The sequence below is a fragment of the Balaenoptera musculus genome, chromosome X (genome assembly GCF_009873245.2).
Source record: "Balaenoptera musculus isolate JJ_BM4_2016_0621 chromosome X, mBalMus1.pri.v3, whole genome shotgun sequence".
Lineage (NCBI taxonomy): Eukaryota > Metazoa > Chordata > Mammalia > Artiodactyla > Balaenopteridae > Balaenoptera > Balaenoptera musculus.
Window position 1 is genome coordinate 93,024,587 of NC_045806.1, and position 18,831 is coordinate 93,043,417.

Genomic DNA, 18,831 nt, shown 5'->3' on the forward strand with positions numbered 1-18,831 from the left:
ATTATTGTTTGGTGTTCTTTCATTTCAATTTGAAGGACTCCGTTTAGCATTTCCTGCAGGACACGTCTAGTGGCAATGAATTCCCTCAGCTTTTCTTTATCTGGGAATGTCTTAATTTCTTCTTCATTTTTGAAGAAGAGTTTTGCTGGGCATAGAATGCTCAGGTGACAGTTTTTTCCTTTCAACACTTCAAATATGTCATGCTGCTGCCTTCTGCCTCCACGGTTTCTGCTCAAAAATCTACTGATAATCTTTTTGAGGATCTCTTGTATGTAATGAGTCACTTTGTCTCTTGCTGCTTTCAAGACTTGATTATAATGTATTCTGGGTCTCTTTGGGTTTAATCTACTTGGAGTTCATTGACTTTCTTGTATTTGTATATTCATGTCTTTGCTCAAATTTAGGAAGGTCTTGGCCATTATTTTTTTCAAATAATCTCATGCCCCTTTCTTTCTGTCTTCTCCTCCTTGGACTCCAAAAATGAATATAGTGGTCCCCTTGATCATGTCCTGTAAGACTTTTAGACTCTAATCATTTTCCCTCATTCTTTTTTCTTTTTGTCTTTCAGACTTGATAACTTTAAATATTCAGTCTTCAAGTCCACTGTTTTTTTCTTCTTCCTGTTTGAGACTGGTGTTGAACTCCTCTAGTGAATTTTTCAACTCAGTTATTGTGTTTTTCAGTTCCAGATTTCTGTTTGATTCCTTTTAACAATTTCTATCTCTTTGTTGTCTTTCTAATTTTGTTAATATATTGTTTTGCTGACTTCCTTTTTTTCTTAGTATTTTCCTTTAACTCTTTGGGCATATTTAAGACAGTTGTTTTAAAGTCTTTATTTGGTGCATCCAATGCCTGTCCTTCTTTGGGGATGGTTTCTGCCATTTTATTTTCTTCCTTTGATTGGGGCATGTTTTCTTGTTTCTTTACATGACTTGTGGTTTTTCTGTTGAAAATTGAGCATTTGAAAAAAAAACAGTCACTCCTCTCAGTCTCTGTGAATTGATTTTGCACTAAGGAAGACCTTCACTAATTAGTAGGGCATGTTGTAAATCTTCAAATTAACCCAGAGTTAACACTTAAGGTCTTTGGTCTTTTGTGAGCATGCATATTGGCTGGCCCTGAGTGTGTGTTTTTAAAATTTGCCATATACATGGTTGCTTTGAATTGTCTTAATTTTTCAAAGAGTCTCACCCCAAACTCTTCTCAGGGTCTTAGATGTTCTACTGTATTCTTCTACCCATATTCTCTTGCCTCAGGCATTGGGAGATCTGTAGGCCTCCTGCAGCTTTCATGAGCCCTGGCCACTGTGGGTTTCCATGGCTTTTCCTAGCCTGAGACCTGAGTCAGGTGAAACAGAGCTATCCCACAAGCATCCTTTAGATAAGTCAGAATGTTGCAAATAAGGTCTACTCTGTTCCTTCTATTTTGAGGGAGGGAATTTGGAACTGGGCTATGACTTCCTTCAGACTGTGCCATCTGCACTGGGGATGGACTGGGGTGAGGGTAGATAAAAAATGCCCTAAAATTTCCTACTGTTTTGAATGTGGTGGAGGATACAGAAGCAAGGACACTGTGGGTGGCATGATAGCACATAAAGAAGGACAAAGGTGAACACAAGAAGTCATATTCAGGAGTGACATCCATAAGATGACAGACTAGGTAGCTATGGTTCCACATTTCCCCACAGAAGCATTTGAAAAACAACTAGAGGGTGGCTAAAGTAATGTTACAGAAACGCTGAAAATAGTCAAAGGTCTACAGCAACCAAGTAAACACATTGGCAGTCTTTCCATTTAGCTGGAGGATGGAAAAGAGAAAATGGAAGATTGTGTGGGAGGTTTTTAATGGGTCAGTCCAAGAAGTCATACACATTTCATTGGCCAAAACTCAGTCATAGGGCCACACTTAAATGTAAGGGAGGCTGGGAAATATAGTCTAGCTTTAAAGAGTCTGTGAGTTTGTTACAATAATTTAATCATATGAAAATATTTATTAGAATAAAATGATTAAACTTTGTTAACACAAATTGGTTTTATATAAACAAAATCTGTCCCTAGGCCAGATGAAGACCCTATAGGCTTTAAGTAGAATGTCAAAAAGACAGTACTCACCCCCATACATAATTTAAACTAATAAAACATCCCTAAACTATAAAGTAAGTAGAACAAAGTTCAACAAAGTTTTGTTTTTTCCTCTGTGATGACTACTTTGAGTCATTTTTTAAAAATTCAATATTAATTTTTTTCCAAAAGCTTTTTATTCTAATTCTAATTTTGGGGGTCTCTGTGTTGGTGCATATGTTTTGACTACTTATTGGGTAATCCAGCTCTGCTTCGGCCTTTTAGAAAACCAAATTAATGTAAAATTATTCTTTAGTTTCACTTTGAGGAGTTTGGGGCAACTATGTTAAAACAGGGGGCCATACCCCACTCCCTCCCTACCCTCATGTCTTGTTTACAGATGCAAAGAAAAAGTTCAAAGAGATTTACTTCTGAGAGAAAGTAAGAGGGATTTCTTGTTCCAGCTTAAAACTCACTGTGTAGACCTCCTCTAGAGGGTAATTCAAAGGAAGACCTGTTTTAGCAGGAAGAGCCACAAAAATAAGTAAGTAGATGGAGCCTATTTTTGACTCATTCCATTAAGTGGTGATTGCTGTTCTGAAATCCAGACCTCCGGCTCACACAAAATAAGAATGGGGTAGAAAGTCAAAATCAACCAAGAATTATAAGTAAAATTTAGCCATTAAAAAAAAAACTGTAAATAGATGAGAATGAGATCAGAATCAATATTTCAAGTTCTGTTATAAAACTGATGACATTTCTTAGTTTTTGTTTCCCTCTGTCTTTGTTTTGGTACTCTCTGATTTATTTCATTATGGTTAAAAAGTTCTTAACTATTTTATGTTTTATCATTGTTAAATCATATTCATCATTCTCTTATGTAAACAAGACTGTTGATGTAGCGTTTCCCTGCAGTTCTTTAATATTTGGTTATAAGAATTAAAACTAAGCATCACTATGTTATCTGAACAGTCATTCCAGCTCAGTTTCAGAGAGAGTGAGCAGGTAATGTCTCCAACTTAGGACACAGCAGCCTCCCCAAAGTGATCACGTTGTCTTAAGGTTATACAAGCCTAGACTACAGTGTTCACATAAGGAATAGAAAGTGAATATAAGGAGTGCATATCAGAGGTACCAACAACATCAACATGTGAAGCTAAATGAGGTCATAGGGATGAATTTTTTTAAATGAGACATGGGGGAGGGGAGGAGGCAGTTTTTTTAAGTTAAATGATCAACAGTAGGACCTAAGATTAGAGGACTTGAATACTGGTTGACTATAGCACAAGAAGGTGAAGGTAAGAGTAAAAAATGACTTATTCCAAGATTTCAAGCTTGGGCTACTGGGGAGACAGTAGAAAAAGAGCATAGATTGGAGGAAATGATAATAGGTTAAAATTGGAATAAGCTTGATTTTGAGGTGACTGAGGACCACTGACATGGGTGATATAGAGTTGGTGGTTGGAGAAATAAGACTATTGTTCCAGGGAGATTCTTGCTAAAGCCAGAGTTGGGGGTCATGTGAGTGGGTGAACATGGAGAGAAGAAAAGCCTAGGGCTGAGGAGGGCCATGATAAGGTGATAGAAAGTTGGGAGAAGAGCTTCTTGAAGAAGACTATGTAGATTTTAAGACTGGGCAGATTGAGGAAAAGAATATGGGTAGGGAAACACCATGGTGTAGACAAAAGCCTAACAAGGAAAGAAAGCTACAAAAGCACAGAGAGTATAGTCTTTCTCTCCAAAGTATCATTGCCCTCCAACTATTCTTTTGTGGGTGCCTGGGTCTGAAGCATGGCAAGGGAAATTGAGATTCTGCTGGAAGACACATTACCACAAGTATCTCAGAAGAAGAGAAGATCCAAATGGTACAAGAAAAATGAAATGATTATGCCCCATGAAGGAAATGCTAAAGGGCAAGGCTTTTTGTTGGCTTTTTTCTAATTGTTTGCTAGTAGAATGCAGCAATTAGGATGTAATATGACATATTTATATATATATGTCTTTGGTGAAGAGGAGCCAAGTTGGCCAGAACAGGGATCTAATTCCTAGATCTCTTTATTTTCCTCCCTGACTCACTTTATTTTTTTAATCCTCTTTAAAAATGTGTGAGCAGCTTTGCAGTTGTCTAAAAGATTTATGGAAACTCAGGACTCAAATAGCACTAATTTTAGATCATGTACTTGCTCAATGTGAAGTGAAGAGTATGTCAATGTTTCTGTTCTGTATTTCTATTTTAATGGGTTAATTACTTGGCTAAAAAACTAGACTTGAGGCTGTAATATAGCATATTAGGTGTTGACTCCAAAACAAATTTGTTTTCACTGAGATTCAAAACAAGTTTGTTTATATGTTTGAAATTAAGATTCATTTCCTCTAGATAAAACACATTTTTGGTGTATTTTCCACCCACAAATAATTGTCATCAAAATAGAAAAATACACACTCAAGTTAAGCAAGCAATGTATCTTTATTAATTCAAAATATTTCTGGCATTGAGTCACATACGAAAATAACTCTCACTTCCAGCTGTTGAAGGCCTTCCTTCTAAAGAGAATCTCTGTCCACATCACTAGATAGCCTTTGAAGTAACCATTTTTCAGTTGTAGTAGTGTTATTGTTTTCCCCTCAGCTATTTGGTTGATTTGTTGCTCTACAATTGTTTGCCCCTGCCATATACAGTTGAACATAACAACCATTATAAAACCTGCTTGCAACATGGAACAACGTCTGAATTAATTTTCCTGGTGGAGGCCGAGAAACCAGGAACCAATGTCTGTTTTAGGGTGTTGGGGTCACCAATTCATTTACACCTTGCTGACAAAGCCCAATAGCAACAACTACCCCAGCTACCCAACTTCTGTGAGCACCATGTGAAATGCATCACATGCCTTGTCCTGTTGAATCCCCCCAACAGTCCTCTGAGATTACTATTATAGCCCCATTTTGCAGAAGATGCTGATTTAAATGATTTGCGTCAAAGTCACACAGCAAGTAAGTGGCAGAGCTGAGACAGGAACACAAGTTGGTCAAACTGCAAGGTCCATGCTGCTCTATTACCTCTCAAAGTGAGCTGGGCTATAGACAGCCCAAATAGCTTTGAAAAGGAGAAAATATGGTGGAAGCTGTGATGAAGACATCTTAAATATTTTCTCCAATTGTGATTGACGTTAAAAGAGTCAAACTGGTTTGAAAGCTTTTATTTAACCCCCTTTGCTACTCAATTAACAAGTATCTAGAGGTAAATGTCAGGTGAGTCATTTCAGGTCTTAATCCGAATCGTGTCAAGCATCATCTTTTCAGTGAAGTCTACTATGCCCACTCTATTAATAACTGCAACACTCTCCCACCCTGAATACTCCCTATTCCTTTTCCTGCTTTATTCTTCTCCTTAGCACTCACTGCCATCTAACATACTATAACATCAACCTGCTTATTTTGTTGTCTCCCCGACCAGGATGCTAGCCCGCCAAGGGCAAGGATTGCTCACTATGGTATCCTCAAAGCCTAAAAGTGTGTCTCCTACATAGTAGGCTCCTAGTAAATATTTGTTGAGTGAAAAAAAAATTTTTAATGCTCCTTGGCCTCTAGAAGGGCAGCTCTTTGAATAGCGTTGTGTACTGGTTACTGATGTTTTGATACTTCTAAATTTCTTTATAGATTTTCTGGGCTAAGTAATGGAGCTGGAGTAGTTCAGGTAAGCCTTCTTAGTAAGGTGAGTTTGGAAGCGTGTTTTTTAAAGAGAATAGTGGAGAATAAAAGAAAGACCTCCAAATTGAAGAAATACTATTCTCCAGATGGGAATGATTAGGAAATCATTAAAGGGGAAAGTCCTTGTTCAACAGTTATCAGAAATTAGAATAGATGAAGAGCATAGTTAGCCGAGGGCCCTGAAAGCCAGATAAAGACATTTGGAGTTAATGTCTTAGGGAGAGATAACTGTAGGAACACAATCCACAGATGTCAAGTTTTCTGCTATCTATGGGCTGTGTGATCTTTTCCAAATTGCTATATTTCTATGTGCTTCAGTTTTCTCATCTGTAAAATGGGAAGAAAAATAGTGCAGTTCCTGCCTCATAGGGTTGTTGTAAGAATTGAGATAACACAGACAAAGTGCTTGGCACAATGCCTGCTATATAATAAACACTCAGTGAATGTTACTTATTATCAACATCATCATCATCGTCATCATCATCATTTTATATTATGAGTCTTCTCATATGGTTTTTTATTATGAGTATTTTACATTTACAAGTCAAAACTATTGTGGCTTTTAGGGGGCCACCAAACCAAGAGCTATGGTTGAAAATATTGAGAGGGGGGGAACTGGTACGAAAGTTAGTCCATCCACAGGGCAGCAAGCATGAATCACTTTTTATCTTTTAGGTGGAGTTGCCCATCTAAATGCTGACACCAGCAAATACAGGATGTGGTGGATTCTGGAGAGCTTCCTAGATTCTGGACAGCCTGGGACAATGACCAGATTTGGGTAGGGGAGGACAGGCTATCTGACATTTTAAAGCTATGGCACCGAGGGTCAGCTCTGCACATACATTGCTACTACCTTTCTATATAGACAAATGCCTGAGTGTAATTCCCTATACTTAACCGTTTTAGCAAGTGATCAATCAAGCAAGACAGAGGGGAGGAAAATGGTTGAGTTGGTATATGAAGTCAAGGCCATCACTGTCATTTTGAGTCTTGGACACAAGATATGAAGTTTCTTCGTGATCACATATGGCAGACAAGGAAGGAGAGGGAGTAGGAACCCAGGACAAAGTCTGTTCACTAGGGTAGTGCAGGTACCCAAGGCAGTTGGTATTTGAAAATCAGCTAGGTCACCATGGAGTACAGTGCACATGTAGTAGGAGTGGAGGCCCCAGCCCCTGGACTGGGATTTGATCCTGGGGAGAAAGCTGAACAAAAACAAGAGTGGCTGGGAAGATCACTCTATGGAAGAGGAGAGTATATGGGAAATCTGTGATCATCCAATTTAGTGCCAGTTAGACCTTGAAGGTATGATTTGGACATGTGGAATTGTTTGTGGGGAGAAAGGAATTCAAGTCAAAGGGACTAAGGTAAGCAAAGGAATGGAGCTGAGAAAGCAAAGAGTGGCTGAAATGTAGGGGTAGTGGAGGTGGATAGTATGGGACAAGGCTGGAAAGGTAAGTTGTGGCTATGTCATGAATGGTCTTAAACCCCAAGCTAAAGAGTTTTATAATTAATTAAAAACAATGGGAAACTACTGAAAGTTTAGAATAGAGAAGAATGTGCTTAGAGATATGCCTTAGAAAGATTAATTTGTTGGTAATAAGGAGGGTGAGTTTCAAGGATGTTAACCTGGAGACAGGGAAACTAGTTAAGAGACAATTGCTACTATCCAGACACATGGGAATTTGGGACTAAACAGGGGTGTGGCAGTGGGGGTAGAGATGAAAGGACAAAGTGAGAGGATTTAAATGATCAAATGGCATCTGATTGGCACTAGAATACAAGCTCCAAGACAGCAGGAGCTTTTTGTCTGTCTTGTTTACTGCTGAATCTTAGGCACCTAGAATAGTCTCTGGCACATAATAGGTGCTCAATAAATAGTTTGTGAATGATGTCTAAACTTTGTGCAGCTTCTACTATGGTCTGAATGCTTGTGTCCCCTCAAATTTCATATGTTGAAATCCTAATGCCCAATGTGATATTATTAGGAATTGGGACCTTTAGGAGGTGCTTAGGTCATGAGGGTGGAGCCCTCATGAATGAGATTAGGGCCCTTATAAAAATACCCCACAAGAGCTCCATATCCCCTTTCACCATGTGAAAGTACAATGAGAAGTCTGTGACCTAGAAGAGGGTCCTCACCCAACCATGCTGGCACCCAGGTCTTGGACTTTCAGCCTCTAGAACTATGAGAAACAAATTTCTGTTTTTTATAAGCTACTCAGTCTCTGATATTTTGTTATAGCTGCCTGAATGGACTAAGACAGCTTCTATACACTGACCTGTGGTATGTATTTGCACACCTCTCTCCTGACACCAGCTAATCTTTCACACTAGATCCCAGCCCTGCCCCCACCTCAGTGCTCCAAATTCCTGCTCCTTCAATTATACCCATGTCCCACCATTACATATCTTGTGTTTAGTTTTTTTCCACTCTTCTCTTTCACACATTTTGGTTATATAGTCTAGATAACAAGAATGTTTCTTTAGGACCCAGAAAAGACATTGCGAAAGGGCCACCAAAGAAAGATAGTTGTGGTGTCACCATGGATCAAGTTGAGGAGAGGACAAGAGCAGATTTGAAGGGTCTATGCTGTGAGAAGGAAATGGGCAAGATTTTCCTTATGTGATAACTTGGGCAACAGCTTACAATTTGGTATTAAACACTAATTTAGTAAAAATTCTCTCTAATAGGTGGAATCAATTTTAAAATGAAAATTTAAAAAGAAGCCTACCTTTGCTTCTTTGGATACAATTTAAAATAAGTTAAATTATTTACATGGCTTTTAAAAAATACCACCACGTTCTGGTTTCATGATAGTAGAATGTAAAAACACTTTTAGACCTTAGTTTTGAAAAAGACCTGATTTTCCAGACAGCCAAATGCAACCAAAAACAGAGACCCGAGTAAGTTCAATTATGCTGTATTTTTGAGGCCACTGAAACTCAGAGCAATGAAAGTGAATTAGCAGAAACCAAGAGAGCCAAATAAAATACGTAACAGTTGGATATCAAGAAAAGCTTTACGATCATGCTTGTAATTCAAGCTCGTAGTCAGGAGGAACTACATGCAAAGTTGCAAGTATCTTTGGGACTTTTCAGAAGTAGCTAATGTTTATCTTAAGATCATACTCATATAGCATCTTTATATAAGACTTCTTAGCTTGAGAAGGCTTAAGAAATGCTGGGCTTTAATCTTCCCAAGTGCCTTTTTCATAGAAAGTTTGATACAAAACAAAAACCTGCAGTCTGGCTACTGGGGACAATTTATTGCACAGCTGGAGAGAAATACAGCTCATCTAATTCACACAAGACCCCTTTCAGGTATATGTCTTATGCCAATTTGGTTGAGTAATTTTCGAACTGTTCAAGTGCCACTTTTGCTCCTATTCCCCAAACCCAAATACTCTTTTTTGGGTTTTAGAAGCTGAGGGTCTGACAGAGTTATGAGAAAGGTCATTAGACTTGGGCCTACTCAACACTAAGGGATGATTTGCAGTTAGCCTGCTGAGTTTTTGAGTGTCTAATGCAAAGCCAAGCAAAGCCAATAACTTTGGCCTCTTAAAATCCCCTTGGATGCATCAGTCTATCTGGGTTGATTGCCTACGCTGATCAAATAGACTAGAGGACTGCCAGTTCCTTTTTTATGATCCCTCAATTGGAGGGGCCATTTCACAAAGTGAAATCTAGTTAGTGGGTTCCAATTAGTGGAGTCTCAAGGGAACATAACAGCCGGCTATTTTGTTGTGATCTTCAGGAATAACAGGGTGATGGAGAAGCTTGGGCCTGTGTCTTACAATGGCAGAAAGGTTTTCTCAAACATCTTGGTGAAGCACAATAACCAATCCTGCCAGGATCTGGTGATTATGCCACATTTTAGATGAGCCAGAGTGGATGGTTTTACTGAAAGGTAGTGGGGATGATCTCAGGATTGTCATGGATCAAGTGAATGCTAATTTATTGTTATCACTTATTTCTTGGAAGGCAATAACCATAAAGGTTGTGACTAGCAAATTATTGCCAGGTGTCTGGATTTGCTTGGGACTGAGGGGTTTCCCAGGATATGGGACTTTCAGTGCTAAAACCGGGACAGTCCTGGGCAAACTGGGGCACTCTAAAACTCATCACTCTAATCTTGAGCACTCACTAAGTGAATTAAAGTTTAATCTGGAGCATTCACTAAGTGAGGCAATATATAGCATAGTATTTACAAACACACACTACGCATTAGACATGCCTGAGTTCAGATCTGGTTCTACCACTCATTACCTGTATGACTTACTGTCAATTAATCTCTCTGATGTTTAAATTCCTCATGTGTACAAAATATATATATAGTATTATAACTTACCCCAAAGGGTAGTTGTGATGATTAAATGAACTAAAAATACTATGTTGATCTCAATGCTTGGCACATAATAAGTGGCCCATATTTGTTAGAAATTATTTAAATTTGCTATGATTAGGCTTGGAGGAGGGATGTTGCAGTTATGGAGGGCTGAGGTAGGGTCCAGACAAGGTCGTGGTGTGTAGGGACCTGTCAAAGGCACCAAACAGCATCCTTACTCCTTCAAGCACCACTGGATCTGCTGGATCATATGGCCCAAGTGGCAGGGCAGTGTGCACAGCATCCTGGACCTGTTGCACAGCCTTCTCCTGTCCTGGGCCCCACTCAAAACTAGTAGCTTTTTGGGTCACCCAGTAATGGGCTGGTGTAACATATACAAATGGGGAATATGGTGCCTCCAGAATCCAAAAAGTCCCACAACATATTGTGACTCTTTCTTTGGTTGTAGGAGGATCTAGGGTCCAGATCAACTTATCCTTCACCTTTGAAGGGATATTTGATATACCTCGCACCACTGGACCCCTAGAAATTTCACTGAAGTAGAAGGTCGTGAATTTTTGTCAATTTCCCACCCTCTGATACGCAAGTGTCTTACCAATAAGGCTAGTTGCTACTTTTTGCTTACAAGGTACAATCAGCATAATGTCATCAATGTAACGGACCAATGTGGTATCTCGTGAAAATTGATCAAGATCCCTATGTACTAAATTATAAAACAGAACTGAAGAGTTGATATACCCATGAGGTAGGACAATGAAGGTGTACTGCTGGCCTTGCCAGCAGAAAACAAACTGCTTCTGGTGGTTCTTATTGACAGGGGTGGAGAAAAAGGTATTTGTCAGTCAATAGCTGCATACCAGACACCAGGAGATGTGTTGATTTTCTCAAGCAAAGAAACCATATCTGGTACAGCAGATGCAATTGGAGTCACCACCTGGTTAAGCCTACAATAATCCACTGTCATTCTCAAAGATCCATCTGTCATCTGCATAAGCCAAATAGGAGAGTTGAATGGGGATGTGGTGGGAATCATCACCCCTGCATCTTTCAAGTCCTTGATGGTGGCACTAATCTCTGCAATTCCTCCAGGAATGTGATATTGATTTTGATTTACTATTTCTCTAAAACTATCTATAGGCAGTTCTAGTGGCTTCTACTTGGCCTTTCCCACCATAATAGCCCTCAAGGAACCAATGGGAGAGGTTCTGCCAGCTGCTTTAAATGACTATTCCAATTATGCATTCTGGAACAAGAGAACTAACCACAGGATGGATTCGGGGACCCACTGGACTCACTGCGAGATGGACTGGAGCTAAAACTCCATTGACCACCTGACTTCCACTAGCCTGTACTCTGGCTGGTGAACCACAGTGATGTTTTGGGTCTCCTGGAATTAGTGTCAGTTCAGAACCAGTATCCAGTAATCCCTGAAAAGTCTGATTATTTCCTTTCCTCAATGTATAATTACCCTGGTAAAAGGCCGAAGGTACCTTTTGGGAAGGCTGGGAGAAAGATTAACAGTATATATTTTCAGTAGTGCACTGGGGTTCTTCCTCAAGGGGTTCTGGGTTTTTGTAACCCTATGTCCTAGCTCAAGGCAGTCAAGCAGGAGAGTTACCTCTTACTCAAGGGAGGGTAATCTTTTTGTTTTATTCAGACCTTGAACTGATTGGATGAGGCTTACCCACATTAGGGATAGCGATATGATTTACTCAGTCTCCTGATTCAAATATTAATCTCTTTCAGAAATACCCTCATAGACACACCCAGAATAATGTTTGACTAAATGTTTGGGCACCTATGGCTCAGTCAAGTTCTCACATAAAATTAACCATACAGCACTTTTAAACAAAAAATTTAAAAATCTGGTTCTCAAATGACACAGCTAAGAAAAAGGCATAAAACACTTTGGGAGAAAACATTCTTAACAGTCTTTTGTCATTTACAGACAGTTCTGGGTGTTCTCTGATGCTTTTGCAAAAATGTTCCTATAAAAAGGTTTCATCTACAAGGAATTCATGGAAAAGACTCTGACAAGTACAGGTTTCTGGTAACTGACTATACTGCTGAACTGAATTAATAAGCATTTTCAGAACTCTAATGGAAAACTGATGAATTCATAAAAGTGCTAACAAAAGATCAAGATGAAAAAAAAAATTAATTACATGGGACTGAGTGAACTGATGAGGATGATTAAAATTTTTGTGACTTTCTGTTTGAATAAAAAAAAAATCCCACAAGGACTCAGAAGCAAAAAAATATACAAATCAATTTGCACTGCAAAGTAAAGGAGCTGTTACAGTGGAGGATTACTGGACTGAATGTCAATACTATGACATAGTATGAGTGTGTTTCGTGTTTGGTAATTGAAATCATTGTTGCTTTTGTTGTGGTCATCCATGTACAATGCTTGGTGTCAGTTTATTTATCTCTTGTAAAAATAAAATACAGTGTGTGTGAAAATAAAATAAAATAAAATGCAAAAAAAATCTTTATTCAGTATTATAAAGAACTCATAATTAAATACTAAGAAGCCATAAACAACTCAATTTTTATTTTTTTAAATTTTATTTATTTATTTATTTATTTATTTTATACAGTAGGTCCTTATAGTCATCAATTTTATACACATCAGTGTATACATGTCAATCCCAATTGCCCAATTCATCACACCACCACCCCCATCCCCCCACCGCTTTCACCCCTTGGTGTCCATACGTTTGTTCTCTACATCTGTGTCTCAATTTCTGCCCTGCAAACCGGTTCATCTGTACCATTTTTCTAGGTTCCACATATATGCGTTAATATATGATATTTGTTTTTCTCTTTCTGACTTACTTCACTCTGTATGACAGTCTCTAGATCCATCCACGTCTCTACAAATGACCCAATTTCGTTCCTTTTTATGGCTGAGTAATATTCCATTGTATACATGTACCACATCTTCTTTATCCATTCGTCTGTCGATGGGCATTTAGGTTGCTTCCGTGACCTGGCTATTGTAAATAGTGCTGCAATGAACATTGGGGTGCATGTGTCTTTTTGAATCATGGTTTTCTCTGAGTATATGCCCAGTAGTGGGATTGCTGGATCATATGCTAATTCTATTTTTAGTTTTTTAAGGAACTCCATACTGTTCTCCATAGTGGCTGTATCAATTTACATTCCCACCAACAGTGCAAGAGGGTTCCTTTTTCTCCACACCCTCTCCAGCATTTGTTGTTCATAGATTTTCTGATGATGCCCATTCTAACTGGTGTGAGGTGATACCTCATTGTAGTTTTGATTTGCATTTCTCTAATAATTAGTGATGTTGAGCAGCTTTCCATGTGCTTCTTGGCCATCTGTATGTCTTCTTTGGAGAAATGTCTATTTAGGTCTTCTGCCCATTTTTGGATTGGGTTGTTTGTTTTTTCAATATTGAGCTGCATGAGCTGTTTATATATTTTGGAGGTTAATCCTTTGTCCGTTGATTCGTTTGCAAATATTTTCTCCCATTCTGAGGGTTGTCTTTTCGTCTTGTTTATGCTTTCCTTTGCTGTGTAAAAGCTTTGAAGTTTCATTAGGTCCCATTTGTTTATTTTTGTTTTTATTTCCATTACTCTAAGAGGTGGATCAAAAAAGATCTTGCTGTGATTTATGTCAAAGGGTGTTCTTCCTATGTTTTCCTCTAAGAGTTTTTTTTTTTTAAATATCTCTGAACTTTTTTTTTTAATTCAATGCTGTTTTTTATTTATTTATTTATTTATTTATGGCTGTGTTGGGTCTTCGTTTCTGTGCGAGGGCTTTCTCCAGTTGCGGCAAGTGGGGGCCACTCCTCATCGTGGTGCACGGGCCCCTCACCATCGTGGCCTCTCTTGTTGCGGAGCACAGGCTCCAGATGTGCAGGCTCAGTAATTGTGGCTCATGGGCCTAGTTGCTCCACGGCATGTGGGATCCTCCCAGACCAGGGCTCAAACCCATGTCCCTTGCACTGGCAGGCAGATTCTCAACCACTGCACCACCAGGGAAGCCCCTTCTAAGAGTTTTATAGTGCCTGGTCTTACATTTAGGTCTCTAATCCATTTTCAGTTTATTTTTGTGTATGGTGTTAGGGAGTGTTCTAATTTCATTCTTTTACATGTAGCTGTCTAGTTTTCCCAGCACCACTTATTGAAGAGATTTTCTTTTCTCCATTGTATATCCTTGCCTCCTTTGTCATAGATTAGTTGACCATAGGTGCATGGGTTTATCTCTGGGCTTTCTATCTTCTTCCATTGATCTATGTTTCTGCTTTTGTGCCAGTACCATATTGTCTTGATGACTGTAGCTTTGTAGTATCGTCTGAAGTCAGGGAGTCTGATTCCTCCAGCTCCGTTTTTTTCCCTCAAGACTGCTTTGGCTATTCAGGGTCTTTTGTGTCTCCATACAAATTTTAAGAGTTTTTGTTCTAGTTCCGTAAAAAATGCCATTGGTAATTTGATAGGGATTGCATTGAATCTGTAGATTGCTTTAGGTAGTATAGTCATTTTCAAAATATTGATTCTTCCAATCCAAGAACATGGTATATCTCTCCATCTGTTGGTATCATCTTTAATTTCTTTCATCAGTGTCTTATAGTTTTCTGCATACAGGTCTTTTGTCTCCCTAGGTAGATTTATTCCTAGGTATTTTATTCTTTTTGTTGCAATGGTAAATGGGAGTGTTTCCTTAATTTCTCTTTCAGATTTTTCATCATTAGTGTATAGGAATGCAAGAGATTTCTGTGCATTAATTTTGTATCCTGCAACTTTACCAAATTCATTGATTAGCTCTAGTAGTTTTCTGGTGGCATCTTTAGGATTCTCTATGTATAGTATCATGTCATCTGCAAACAGTGACAGTTTTACTTCTTTTTTTCCAATTTGTATTCCTTTTATTTGTTTTTCTTCTCTGATTGCCATAGCTAGGACTTCCAAAACTATGTTGAATAATAGTTGTGAGAGTGGACATCCTTGTCTTGTTCCTGATCTTAGAGGAAATGCTTTCAGTTTTTCACCATTGAGAATGATGTTTGCTGTGGGTTTGTCGTATATGGCCTTTATTATGTTGAGGTAGGTTCCCTCTATGCCCACTTTCTGGAGAGTTTTTTATCATAAATGGGTGTTGAATTTTGTCAAAAGCTTTTTCTGCATCTATTGAGTTGATCATATGGTTTTTATTCTTCAATTTGTTAACATGGTTTATCACATTGATTGATTTACGTATATTGAAGAATCCTTGCATCCCTGGGATAAATCCCACGTGATCATGGTGTATGATCCTTTTAATGTGTTGTTGCATTCTGTTTGCTAGTATTTTGTTGAGGATTTTTGCATCTATATTCATCAGTGATATTGGTCTGTAATTTTCTTTTTTTGTAGTATCTTTGTCTGGTTTTGGTATCAGGGTGATGGTGGCCTCATAGAATGAGTTTGGGAGTGTTCCTTCCTCTGCAATTTTTTGGAAGAGTTTGAGAAGGATGGGTGTTAGCTCTTCTCTAAATGTTTGATAGAATTCACCTGTGAAGCCATCTGGTCCTGGACTTTTGTTTGTTGGAAGATTTTTAATCACAGTTTCAATTTCATTACTTGTGATTGGTCTGTTCATATTTTCTGTTTCTTCCCTGTTCAGTCTTGGGAGGTTATACCTTTCTAAGAATTTGTCCATTTCTTCCAGGTTGTCCATTTGTTGACCTAGAGTTGCTTGTAGTAGTCTCTTAGGATGCTTTGTATTTCTGAGGTGTCTATTGTAACTTCTCCTTTTTCATTTCTAATTTTATACTAAGAAGCCATAAACAACTCAGTTTTTAAAAAATGGGGAAATGGGCCTGCCTTCCTGCCCAGGTGCAGAGCCAGGCCGCGGGGAATGTCCCGGGGCAAGTTCGCGGAGACGCCCGCTGTACTCTGCCCAGCTCCACTGCTCCCTTTAGGGCCTGAGGCTCGCCGTGTTCCGAAATGGCCGAGGAGTCCAACAAAGCCGTGAAGTACTACACCGTGGAAGAGATCCAGAAGCACAACCACAGCAAGAGCACCTGGCGGATCCTGCATTACAAGGCGTACAATTTGACCAAATTTTTGGAGGAGCACCCTGGTGGGGAAGAAGTCTTACGGGAACAAGCTGGAGATGATGCTACTTAAAACTTTGAGGATGTCGGACACTCTACAGATGCTCGAGAATTGTCCAAAACGTTTATCATTGGGGAGCTGCATCCGGATGACAGTTCAAAGATAACCAAGCCTTCGGAAACTCTTATTACTACTATTGATTCTAATTCCAGCTGGTGGACCAACTGAGTGATCCCAGCCGTCTCAGCACTGGTTGTAGCCCTGATGTATCACTTCTACACATCGGAACACTAAACACGTTCTCAGAAGCCAATGGAAGAAAAGACTGCTTTGGTCCTGGGAGAAAGAAGCCACCATTAACTGCTTCAGCTGACAGAACCCTTCACCTGAAAATGATTTGTATACACCTGTTTTCCTTTCCTCCTACATTAGACACAAAACAAACCAAAAAGAACTGTTCTTTCTACTCCTGGATTTTTAGAGTGTGCCTTTTTATTCATCAGCTTTGTTTTGATGTTCCATCACTATGTCATTTGCTTACTGTGGGCACAATCTTTTAAAATATACCACCATGTTTGGCTATTTGATATGTAATTGTCTGTAATGTTTGGAATCTGATTATTTGGCGGTCATTTAATGTGTTAATCTTTCAGATCCAAGTTGTCTGTCTGATGTGAGCAGGGGCGTCCTTGGATCTCTTCTTGTGCTGCTTCGTCTAATTGAATAATTAGGTATTGCATGTTTCCAGTGTAGTTTTTTTTTCAAGGAAATTAAGGAAGGTCCAGAAATAATAGTTTAAAGATTTCTAATAATTGTTCTACTTGAACAATCATATAGATGATAAAAAGAGAAAGTGGCCTGCAAGACCTAGAAAAGATACTCCATCTTTTCTTTGATTAAAAACACCAGCAACATCAACAAAAGCCTGTGAACCATGAGAGAACATTACCACTGTCCCTTCTCTCAGCGTAAACATGTCATTCCGAAGAGATTCTCAGTTATACAGCTTCTCAGGTTTTACAGACTCCTCCTTCAGAGGTGAAAACTGTTTACGTGCTCCTATAAAGAAATGTTGATTCCCTAATCTGTAAAAACACACATTTGAAAGAGATTGTGGGACATTTGGAATCTGATTTTTGAAGAAATTTAGCTCTGGTGATGGGCCATGAAGAACTCTGGTGTGGACTGATTCAGTCATCCCGTCTTTGTTTATTATTCTCTGTGCAGTGCTTTTTCTTTAAATGTCGAAACTTGAGAGATGAATTTATAGACTCGAAGTACTTTGTAGTTAACGATGATTGTCCATTGGCCTGCTAGTCAACTGATGAGCCATGGAGTTCTTCAGAAATAACTAAACACGTTGGAAAGGAATTTGTTTAAATTACAGAGCATAGATTTTTATAATCAGTGACATGTATCACCCTCTGCCTTTTTTGTCACTGGAAGTTAGAGCGAATGTAGGCGGGCAGTGGGGCAGCTGTCTCTATCACATGGGAAAATACCTTGCAGAGGAATCCTTTGTTTAGATTTTAATAAACATAAGCCTGGAACAACAACAAAAAAAATGGGCAAATGACTTGAACAGACACTTCATCAAAGAATATATATGAATGGCTAATTGGCCAATAAGTACATGAAAAGGTATCTAAAATAATTAGTTACTAGGGAAATGCTAATTAAAATAACAGTGAGATACCAAATCCCAGCCACTAGAATGGATAAAATTAAAATTAAAAAAAAAATTTGTCAGTCGACAAAAACACATGTAGGTGAGGTTGTAGAGCAACCGGAACTCTCTTACATTACAGGTGCATATTAAAGCAGCACATCCACTTTTAAAAATAGTTTGGCAGTTTCTTATGAAGTTAAGCATACACCTAGTTATTATTCAGCAATTCCATTTGGAGGTATTTACACAACAGAAATGAAAACATATGTCCAAACAAAGACTTGCATACAAATGCTCATAGCAGCTTTATTTGTAATAGCTAAAAGTTGGAAGCAATCTAAATGTCCATAAACTAGTGAATAGATAAACTGTGGCATAGTCATAAATGGAATACTACTTGGTAACAAAAAGGAATAAATTTCTGATACTGTCAGTAACTTGTGAATTTCAAAAGCAGTAAGCTGAACAAAAGAAACCAGACACAAAAGAATACATATTGTATGCTTCCATATATATCATATTTTAGATCAGCCAAAAGTAATCTATGATATATAAATAACGTTAGTAACTGCTTTATTTTTTTAATATTCTCCAATTATCTTTTTTAAAATTAATTAATTAATTAATTTTGTGGCTGTGTTGAGTCTTCGTTGATGTGCGCGGGCTTTCTCTAGTTGTGGCGAGTGGGGGCTGCTCTTCGTTGCAGTGCATGGGCTTCTCATTGCGGTGGCCTCTCTTGTTGTGGAGCATGGGCTTGAGGCATGTGGGCTCAGTAGTTGTGGCACATGAGCTCAGTAGCTGTGGCTTGTAGGCTCAGTAGTTGTGGCTCACGGGCTTAGTTGCTCCGTGGCATGTGGGATCTTCCCGGACCAGGGATTGAACCCGTGTCCCCTGCATTGGCAGACGGATTCTTAACCACTGTGCCACCAGGGAAGTCCCTAGTGGTTGCTTTAGACTTGAGGGAAGTGGACTGCGAAGGAG

At 38.8% G+C, this 18,831-nt stretch overlaps 1 pseudogene; it reads left to right on the top strand.

The window, feature by feature from the left end:
• Positions 1-16,070: 16,070 nt before the first annotated feature.
• Positions 16,071-16,519, top strand: LOC118888892 (annotated as a pseudogene).
• Positions 16,520-18,831: the final 2,312 nt, after the last annotated feature.